The sequence below is a fragment of the Nicrophorus vespilloides genome, unplaced genomic scaffold (genome assembly GCF_001412225.1).
Source record: "Nicrophorus vespilloides isolate i.1.1-1 unplaced genomic scaffold, Nicve_v1.0, whole genome shotgun sequence".
Lineage (NCBI taxonomy): Eukaryota > Metazoa > Arthropoda > Insecta > Coleoptera > Silphidae > Nicrophorus > Nicrophorus vespilloides.
The window spans coordinates 79,129-87,265 of NW_017097424.1; positions in this window are offsets into that span (position 1 = coordinate 79,129).

Sequence of the window (8,137 nt, forward strand, 5' to 3'; positions counted from 1 at the left end):
ATGTTCCGCTGGGCATATAACAAAACAAGCGCACGTGTCTACACTAAAGATGATATTTAAAAAAATAATTATTTGCAACGGTTGCCTGCTGCAATTAACACGATCTCTCTTTACCCTGAACATAGTACCTCCTAATAGTAATCAACTTTAAGCAAACATATATTATTAAATAATAATGTATGCCTTATTATAATAGTAACAATGACTATAATTATTGTGCAGGGAGCAATGGTCTATCAAGTATAGTAATATAATTTCAATTTTATTTAATTGTAATGAAATCAATCTCAAGAAATATACCTATTATATGTATATCTTTCAATGTTATTTCTTATTAATTAAAAATTAATGTTTAATAAGTGCTATAATAAATAATAATATTAATTAACTAGTATATTTAATTACATTTTGCACATTTCAATTTTTTTTAGATTTTGAATCATTGTGCGTGTTATTAATTTTTTGCACTACTTTGACTGTATTATACCAACATTTTGAATGATTCTTCGTATTATATGCGAATTTATTACTATGACACTTGCATGAATTTGATACATTTTTTACTATTTTGATTATGTTATTCGCAAGAATTTAAAACTTTGTACGATTTTAGACATTCTACGTATTATATACGATTTTCTTTTAATATTTTGACAGTTTTTTGCAAGATTTTAAAATTTTGTACTATAATACAATATTATTTTTTGTTCAAATCCCTTTTACTAAATCAGCTGTGTTATTTCCAAAGACGCATTGCAATTTTGCTTCTTGCTAAATTAATATTTTTTATTTTATTATTATTTCTGTGTACGAAAATGTTTCATTTTGTTTTTGACTGTTGCAATAAAGATTATTATTATTTTCTATTTATTCACTTTTACAAAATTTACTAATTCATTTTACAAAAAGAGAACATAGGATACAAATAATAAAAATTATACTGATTCAACACTTCATTTAGATAAAAGTGAAGTATCTTAATGTTGTTTGCTATTAAATAGGGAAACTACTTCTACTTATTTTATCAATTAAAGGCATCCTCTGGTATGTATTTATCCAAAAAGATAACTTTAATTGATTTCTTGATAATACATTTATATTTTGTCATACATTATTTTAGACTAGTTAAATGTTGAACTAATTGATACAGTATAAATCACAACTTTATATAACTATAAATTTGAAATGAGAAATAAATCTATACATTTCTATTAGCTTTACTTTAGAATTAGATAAACATATAAAATTTGGATACATTTTAAACTTAATATAAAAACACTGGACTTCAGTATTGATTATACTCTTTGTAGAAAATAAATTTAAAATAATAACTCTTAATGTCTTTATTTCGATTCGATAAAAAATGTATAACAATCATGTGCGAAACAAAGTTTTCACTAAAGTAGAACAACAATATTTCAAAGTAAATAAAAGAATTGCACGGCTCTAGCAACCCTGGGACTCGATTTAAAATTTAAATTCGCTCTCTTTTTCGTTTGTTAAGTCTACGCTGGCCGAGGGTAGCGAGTTCACCCCACGCGTACGGAGTTTCACCCCACGGAAGAGTTATATCGATCTTGTGTCTTACCCAGAACACTGATAGGGTTACCCCCACGTTTTTTTCTTCCCCAAGCATTAAAGGCAAATTCAATCCCATGCCAGGCATGTATATATATATTTTTTTTTTGTTCGTTCGTTTCACTCGCCGCTCGCTCTTCGGTAGGCACGAAAACAAGGGGAACGTTTTAATTAAAATAAAGGAAGCATGCGAAAGAAATGAAAAACGAAACAGCAAAAACAAAAACAATTCAGTGATTTTAATTGCTTTGAACTGATTACGAGATCATCGTGTGTTTGGTGATGGGTTAGACGGGGTGGTTGTAAACGGATGAAAACATTGACATAATAGTAAGAAGGAGCAACATGTCAAATAAACGTGTAAGCGTGTCTAACCCACTCACACGTCGTCTGACAACCCCTTGGAAGGTCGTTCGAACGTTCACAATGTGTGTAAGGGTTTTTTTCTTCCTTCCTCCTTGCTCGCTTTTTTCCTCTTTTTAGGGGAAACTAAACACCCCCCGCTCACGTCTCGAACACACACATGAAAACGCGCTTCTTCCCTTACACACTCTTTTTTCAGCCCTTCCTCGCATTTAAGAATTGCGAACACCCGTTAGCCAGCCGCTCATTTTTTTTGCTTCTCCTACCGTTTCTACCCTTATAATAGTGGTTTATTCTTAAACATAATGACGGGCACATGTCGGCGGAGCCCTTTCCAGGAAACTGCAAAACTTGCCCTATATTTTATACACGGAATCCCGTTATACACCTTATCCTCATCCCAGAAAGAAAAGCAACAGCACAAAAACCTCTTCCAACCCTCCACATACGCACATTCACGTTAGTCGCAGAAAGGTTTTCTCTGTTTACCCTTTTTTTTATGTCGCGCGTTGGAAGAAGAAACACGTATATAAAACACGCCGAAGGATTTCGGAAACATTGGCCAACCCCCGCCCTTGTTTATATGAAAAAGGATTGTAAAACGTGTGGGACTTTGCAGCGTGCCCCAAATCATCATAAATCACGACCACATAAATAAATCATTTTTTTGTGTTGTTGGTTCGGGACTGAACGGAGGAGTAACAACATTTCGCTCCGTTACCGCAATCTTCCAGAGTGGACATAATCCTATTAGAATGGGGGGTTTTTCCTTGCTCGCACAAATAGTGACAAAGATACCGTTTAATGTGTGTGTGTAATTCATGATGAATTTGAATACAAGCATCATCAAATGCTTGGTACTTTATTTTCTGAAAAAATCTTGAATGTTTCAGTTATTTCAGAAGATACAGTAAATTAATGTGGAATCACAATTAATTTTATGAAAAAAACCTAAATGTTCATGATACAGTAAATAATTATAAGATGAATTTCACTAGAAGCATCATCAGAGGCTTTGTAATTATACTAATAATAAAATATTATAATTTTATAGTACTAAAATATTTATATTTTTTCTTGATCACAATGGATATCTTAAATTTAATACGATTATTAAATTTAAGATTTCTCATTGCTTGTATAATTACAAATATATTATGCAAAGTGTGTAATTTCTAGATGTTGAAATTCATATGTTTTATTTTTTGTAGAAAATATTAAATATTCTGTTTAACGTCAAGCAATTCTTAATTCGATTCATTACTTTACAAATATTTTCTTCAAAAAAATGGTCATTTCATTTGTTTTATTTTTATGTAATTGATATCACTAATTTTTTATTTTATACGTGTATTTTAATAGGAAATCTTAACGAAGATGAAAAACCATAAGTCGTTATAATTGAAGATCTAGACAAATTTAATGTAATACGTTTTTTTTTTCAACCATTTCAAATAAAAAATACAGAAATATGTTTCTACCAGGAACAGGTTTTGCATTAAGGTTAGTTAAAAAATATTTATTGCAACTTTGTCTAATTACATTTTACTTTTATAATTTAGCTATTTTTTTTTATTTCAGAAGACGAATGAATAATTTCATTGCAATATCTCTACCATTAACAGATTTTTCATTAAATTTAACTGAAAAATATTAATTGGAACTTTGTTTAATTAAATTTTACTTATTTAATATAACTATTCTTTTTTATTTAAAAAAAAAAGAATGAATAATTTCATAACTGCATACCAGATTTTACATTAAATTGCTCTTAACTAATTAATTTTTGAAATAAATTTAAAAGTAGATAAAAATTACTGCTATAAAAATACAGTGGAACCTCGCTCAACGAGCATAATCCGTTCCAAAATTTCCAGATTCTTACTAGTATAGTAATTTCCCCCATATAAACTAATGTAATATACAATAATCCATTTTGCGAGTCATTTTTCTTACAATTTTTTTTTGCTCGTTAAGCGAAATACTCGAACGAAAAATGACATACAAAGCAAAATGAGTTATATTTTTGTCTAAAATTGAAAAACCATCATCTTCTGCAACCAAATAATTTCAAAATCTGTTAGTTTTCATAAATACTAACAAAGTTTTTTAAATCTTCTACTGCAAAACTACTTCAGCATTCAACAAATTTTTAACTTCCTTGTCATCAATAGTTTCTTATTGATTGAGCCATCTCCATAACTTCATTTCTAATTTCTGGAATGCTATTTAATTTTATTAGTACAACCTGTGACAATATTTTGTACCATACTCCATTTAAGCATTTCTTAGTGACTTCTTTCTAACAACTATCAATGTTTTCAGTCAATTGCGGACTTCTTTATATCAAAGCTTCGTTATACGAGGGGGTAACGTTAACCAAGCTAAAAAATAACCCTTAGTTAGGAAATTCAAAGATAAAGCTAATTTGCGTACAAATTTTTATTGACTCTAATTTGTTATAACAATTATTTTTTATTTAAATATGAAAAAAAATATAATTTAATTTTTACTCTAGTCCGATGTTATGATTACACTTACCATATTTAAGCTCAACATTAAATTATAAAAGAAAAACTGGATTTACTTAGTTAAATATACATAGTTAGAAGATCCGATCTATACCATTAATGCAACAGAATTTCCATACGAAATTGCATTTTATTATTTCAGTTCTTTTTGTTTTTCGGGATACTCGAGCTGTTTAGAAGCAGGAAAGAATAATTTATTAAAATATACAATTCGCTGCCGGCATGCATCATCATCATCACACACGGACTCAAGCGTACACATACGGAGAATACGTAAAAGGCGTATATAATTAACTAATTCATAACCCAACCTAACTCTTTTAAAATTCAATTATTCTAATTTCTTCCGCATCGTAATTCCGAAACGCATGCTCGATTTTATATAGTTATACAACGACAACGAAGTTAGGTGGATCTAACAGAAACACGAAAAATTACATGTACATGATAATGGTAATAATGGTAGCACCTTTTTGTGTTGGATAATTACAGGATACATTCAATTAAATTATGTGTTCAAGAATATTTCAACAATTTGTGATTATAGTTTCAGTTTTGAATATCATATAATGATTGTGTTTTATTATTATAGTAAATAATAATGATTCACCTGTAGCAACGTTTATAAATAAAGCATATCTGTATACATAAATATATTAAAAAATGTATGAATTCAAAATAAAAATATTTCTTTACATATTAGCTTCAATATATTGTACTCATACGAATAAAAATTATAAAACCATCATTAAAATATATATTATAAAATTCGAAAAAATTGTGGAGAAATCCATTGTAAATTGCTTCTATTTCGAACTATATCCAACTTCGTTTATATACTAAATAGGATTGAAACTTGGTACTTATTTAAATGTATTACAACTTGTACAGTCAAATAACGTTGGGGATTTAGGGACCTAGACTTCAACCGGACTATAATTCAAAGCAAGCATTGTTTCCTGAACTAGAATCGAGTATCAGTCAGACAAGATTTATTGAATGTACGTTGTATATTCTGATAATGATTTTGTTTCAATTATAGATAAAAATATTTAAGTTATAATTAATTCTTAACATAAATCTCGTAAGTATCGAAAAAATATTATACACATAAGTCTAAACTGTAATAAAAACAGTATTTAGCATGAGATAAAATAAGAAATTAAAGAAATTGTCTTATTTTCACGCAGAAAATTATTTCTATTTTTTTTTGTAAATTCACATAAAATATTTTTTTTTTACTGATTTGAAAAGAAAAATAGATGAGTAGTTTACATCGTTATTAATTAATGTCAACAACAAAACAATTGCTAAATCACCAATTGCAATAACAAATTTATTGTTAAAAATATTTGATGGAACGTTTAACAAATCGGTTCGCTGTTGACTTTAAGAACTCGCAGTGACAGCATTTCTTGAAGTTTCAATAGATATTTAGTGAAGGAGTCTTTGGTAACCTTTTCCACTGTCTTGATTCCAAAGTGAATCTGCGATACTTCTGAGACATTTAGATTGATATATTTTGATCTGATTATTGTTTCATGAGCTAGCAGTTCCCTACAATTGAATACTGAATGTGCTCCTCCCAAGTGAGCCTTGTCCAGATGATATCATATACCTAACTATCTCACTCTTGAAGATTTTGGCACTACATTGTTGTTGAGTCTTATTGGATGACATGGGCCTCGTTATACATTGAAGGTAACATGTACAGATTTTGATTGGTTTATACCAATTTACCATTTTCTAAATCATATTTCAATTTCTTGTTGTAAGTATCAAAATGTAAGTATATTGTAAGTATAGAGGATTCCTCTGATGCTAGGATTGCAAAATTACTTGAATTATAAGCTCTGATGATTTCATACTTTCAAGCTGAAGTAGGATAAAAAGTATCAAATAATACAATTATTGATGTTAAGGTATAATTTGAGTATGCGAATGATTTGTGCATATTGCATAATTAGAGTATTCAAAATACAAATGTCTTGAAAAAAAAGTTATACAAAATGTAATAAGATCAAATATGATTTTGACATATGACCAAAATGAGTAAATTTGTTTGTGCTTGCTGATTGAAAAGATAATGATTTAAAATATTATTAGATACCTAAATGTTAAAAGTTATGTAAGAAGTTAGAATATATAACCGTAGTCACGATTAAATGTACCAATGTTCTTAAATAAATAATTCATTTTACATTTTACATCAAAGATACTTTGAAACGTAGAAACTTAATTGTTCATATCAAACTAAATATGATGTAAGAAGTTATAAATTAATGCAATTAGCTTTAAATGTATATTTTTGTAGACATATCAAATGGTTTAAGGTGATGTAAAACATTTCGAATTTGTCTTTTGTGTAATATAAAATACGAATCTTGTTGTATATAGTTACTAGAATAATATTGATCAATAGTTCTTCATATTATGAAATAACAATCTTAAGAAATATTACATATGTTATAATTACAGCAAATATTAGATTTGTTATAATTATTATGAAGAATGAAGTGGAAATGGGATGATGCTATGGTTTGTGCAAATAATAGGAAACAGTAGTTGAATGGAGTGGATTTAATGATCGACTTCCCGAGACTTTCCATTTGCCTCAGCGTTGATTGATCGAGCACCGCATGAGGAAATTAAAGATTTAAAGAAACCGAAGAACGAAATGGAATAAATGACGCCGAAATTATCGATGCTTGTCAAATGCATCCGCAGAATTCTTACCAATAAAGGCATCGTCAATAAACCGCACATGCCACCACCATTAAAGATCGATTCCAACGAAACAAAAAAAAACGCACACACATAACAATTGTAATCATTTTCCCCGAGGATAATACGAACAAGGGAGCAACAGTTATCGAAATGATCGTAAAATTCGTTTCGCGTGTTCAAATCAATGAGTTAACACAAAAAAATAAATAAATAACTATAGGAAGGTAATAGCAATAAATAATTGCAAGTTATTGCAACGTTAATTGTATACGATGATATCTTCTAATAAGAAAGTAAAAATGACATGATATCCATGTTGCGTGTTTGCTGGCACCTGCTGTACAGTTTCTATGGTAACACTCATCCGGGGATGAAAAAAAGCGAGGGTGAAAAAAAAAACCGTGGGGGTGACTCAAATAAAAAAACGGATCAATATTAACTCTTTGCTGCCCTACGCGACTGCCTGATTGTGTTCGAGAGGAGCGGAGGACGAAAAGGAGAAGAAGCACGAGAAGAAGAGTGGAGGCGGCGGAAGGGCGGCGGCGGCGCTAGAAGAAGAATATAAAGAGAGAAAAGAAAAGGAGAAAAAAAAGGGGGAACGAGCGAACGAAACTCTTCTACTTTACCATTGTTGTGCCTTCGATTCCACTTATCAATGCGTTTCGCGCAGACGACGAAAATGTGAAGAGCGAAAGACAATTTTGAGGACGGGGCCGGGTGAAAAATAAAATATAAAAAAAATTGAGTAAGCAAAAGTCGGATATGGATTGAGAGATTCGTAGTGGATTATCCTATAAATAATACGAAAACTTTATTCGATACCTTTTCTTATAAAATCATGTATTTCATCTAAGTAATATTTATAATTCGGTTTCAATTAGTGCAGATTAATTTGAAAGTTTTGAAACAAACTACATTTTAATTAAGCAAAATAAGAA